The sequence below is a fragment of the Apus apus genome, chromosome 13 (assembly GCF_020740795.1).
Source record: "Apus apus isolate bApuApu2 chromosome 13, bApuApu2.pri.cur, whole genome shotgun sequence".
Classification (NCBI taxonomy): domain Eukaryota; kingdom Metazoa; phylum Chordata; class Aves; order Apodiformes; family Apodidae; genus Apus; species Apus apus.
The window spans coordinates 11,297,168-11,300,850 of record NC_067294.1 but is presented as its reverse complement, the minus strand read 5'-3'; positions in this window follow the sequence as shown (position 1 = coordinate 11,300,850).

Below are 3,683 nucleotides of genomic sequence, written 5' to 3'. Positions count from 1 at the left end.
TCTGTGTCTTGTGTGTGTTTTTCAATGGGAGAGAATTATTCTACAGCTGTTGCAAAGAAGGCCAAAAGCAGGAAAAAGTAACAAAATTGATCTGTGGTAGTTTCTGCAATTTTGGGGAGAGAAAAAACCCCACATTGAGCACCTTGGAAACAGAAGATAGGTTCTAAAGCATTTTGTACCTTTAGATTTAATTTTGGTAGTGTATTTGACTCTGTAACATGCAAAATAAATTACCGATTGTTGGTTCCATTCTCTTTAACCTAGATCTGCACAGAACAAACTGGCTGAAAGCTGACTTTGCTTTTAAGACAGGCAGGAAAAGAGATGTCTAATTGCTTAGTTGTATCTGTGTCAGTACAGAATTCATCTGACTCAACCAGTCAGCTTTCACGTTGATTGATTCACTCATGAATGCAGATTTTCCATAAAATCAGTAAACACTGCTGCTCTTTGCCCCTTGATACTTATTTTTTTGTGTATAGAAAATGCCTACACTGGTGGTTTGTGTATATGTCCAGAATTTTTTGCAAGTCCAGTATAGGGGTATAAAAATGCTCAAGTTAGTATTAAACCAGCTGGCTTGGATGCTGTTAGTAGTGTGCCCTGTGGAGGTGGGAGATGTGTTAGAGGGTGATTTGCTGTGCTGGGGCACAGCCTCTGTGTGCACACCCAGCTGTGACTGTACAAGTGCACCTCTACATGTGCCCTCTGATCAATTATGGCCTGATCTGTCATTCTGCTTTTTTTTAAGGTGCAGTTACCAGCCAAACAAATGACAGCTAAGTAGCTTACTGTGGTAAAAGCCCTAGAACAGATTAGTTTATACCGTTATACAATTTTAAACATTATTGCTACTGATTTTAATTTTTTGAACTTTGTTATAAATGTGACTAATAGGAGATTGCTGTGATATTTAGCTCAGTAGAGTTGAAGAGGTGAAAGTGTTCAACACAGCAAAGCCTGTGTTAGTTTTCTCTGCATCTGTCCTGTGGAAATTATTGAGGTAATATGGAACTAGAAATGTGTTAGAGGACAAGAATGGTGCCTGATGGAAGCAGCAAGAGATTTGGTACAGTAGCATTTTCTCACATGTGCTCTCTCTAGTCTTAACTGGAGGTGGAGTTGCTAAATACCAGGTAATTATGTGAATGCTGTTAAATTTGCTTTAATGCAGGATCAAAGTTAATGGTTTCGTTGTAACAAATATATCTAATGATAGATAATATATTCAGACAAAGCATAATTGTGACCGTTCCTTGTAAGTGTTTCAAGTAATCTGAGTCATCAATTCAGTCATGTTTACCATTTTAATATGGCACATACAGGAAAATGTTACTGGGTTTCTAAAGCATTCACCAGATCTCCATCTGGCATTTCTAACTTTAGCTTTTTGAAGAAGTATTTATACAAATAATGTACTTATTTATATTCAATATTTCTTTCTGTAAGCAGTTGATCCTTGCAGAAGTTTTAACCTCTGAAATGTTGCACCCATTTTACACAAAGTGGTAGTGCAGTGACTAAATTAATTGTCTCCAACTTCCTGAGAGCTCTGGGTGATGGAGACTGTATTGAGCTTGTATCTGGGATCTGGCCAGGGAAGCTGCTCTCTCACACTATGTTCAGTTTCTGAAATTGAGGAAAGGAGCAAAGCAGATTAAAAGAACTATTTTCCTCCTCAGCCTTCATTGGTTAAAAAAATAAAAACTACTACTAGTACACGAAGGGGTGTGAACAGTTCATGTCAGTAGAAGCAAGCTGCTGTACAAACAATAATTTGCCTGCCAGTCTTTGGTGTCAGTGGTGTTCTGCTTGTGGCAGGAAAACATGCTCAGTACTGCATCAGCTCCCAGCTGAAAAGCTGCCACAGTTGCAAGGGTGGAAAATATCGGGATTTGTTTTCCAGTTGTCATTTGAGTTTCTGGTTTCTTCTTTCATGGATCGTTGAGTCACTGCACTGGGGCATGTGTTATTATTATAAAGGTTGCTCTGACATCAGCCCAAATTTTCTGTTGGGGGTGTCATAGTCATGTTTTCTTTTGCAAGTTGTTCTTCATTTTGTGAATTGCAGAAGGTTAACTAGATCAAGCAACTTTCTGCAAGAGCAAGGGGACTGAAACCTGGTAATGATCATGAACTTGAATTGTACACCCTTTGTTCCTGTGCTAGGCAATCTCAAAGTGTTTTACTCTGAATATTGTCCCATGAAGGTTACTTCTCTCCAGGACTTGAAGAGTCCATTGTCCGTGGTTGATTTCTTCAATTTTTAAGATTGCTTGCCCATCTAATGCACCTGACAGAGGTAAACAAAGGAGAAATCAATCACTTTCTTTCCTCTTTTTGGTGCTTAAGAAACTTGGTCCTGGGAGGTCACAAAAGGTGTAACAGTCTGTTCAGAGATTTAGAAGTACTATGTGTTGCACCATGCCCAATCTCCTGCATATCACAGAATGTTTTAACAATCTCTTTTAAGAGAGCTGGATGTAGTATCTAGAGAAGGTGATACTTTTTATGTCCATTTAATTTTAAGTCCTATATGTATCTCCAAACATTCTATACAGAATTTGGAAAACTGTCGCCACATTTATATAAGCAGGTGTAAAGACACTAGGCTTGAGGAATTCTGCTTTTGCAGCTTCCAGATTGTAAAGGGATATGATCCTTTGCCCCCACCTCTTAATTTTGTTTTATTTTTCAGCAGTCTGTTATCCAATTGCTATGTCAAGCCCTAGAGGCCAAGAAAGGGTCCCCATGTGTCCTGCCTAGTTGTCCTGCCTCAGGAAGCAGCCCAAATGCCTTCTGTCTGTGACTGGCTTCTCTCTTCACACTGAAGTCTAGTCTGACACTTCTTCTGGTGTGTGGCAGGAGCAGGCTGCTGTTGCTGGTAATAAGATGGCTGACTGATTCTGCTCTGTACATCTTTCTACAACAGAGAAAACTGCAGCTGGGGCTTTTAGCTTTACTGTCCTCATGTGTGGCAGCTTTGGAATGAATGTTGAAATCCATTTACAGCCCACTTAACAAACAGTGATATTTGCATCTGGATATCAAAGCAAGCCATTTGCTAGAGTTCAAAGGCAGCTTTGCAAACATTGAATCTGATAGGTAAGAAAAACGAGAAAGGAAACCCTGATATGATCGTGTAATTTCTGTCCCGTGCTTCCTTCATGTGCTTTGCATCCATGTGGCTTCTGGGAAATATTCCTTTAGTAACAGAAAGGACTGTCTTCCCTAGGGTAGCTCTGACTTAGCAGTCACCTGCTCATCAATACACTTCCTGGGTGGGTTATACCTTTGTTACACTTACATGGCTATAGTGCAGGTGCATTAGTCAGAGGAGTCTCCTCTCACAGTCATTGAAGAGAAATAAGTGCTTCCAGGGCCTAATTCAGCTGACCAAGGCAGATATTGTCCAACTCTCCACTAACTGGAAAGTGAGTCTGAGATGACTCCTCTTGCCACTGCAGGTAAGTACCTGAACTGCTTTTTCAAGGAGGAATAACAGCTTTTCCTGAAAGAGGCTGCAATGATCATGGCTGGGAGATGCTCAAGTGCCCGAGCAGTGTCATCTAAACGTCCGTAAGGTAAATAGATAAAGCAGAAAGCATGTTTGGGGGGTGAGCACTGTGGGAAGAGAAATACAAAACATTGTGCCTCAGAGATAGGCAGCATGCCAGTTCTTG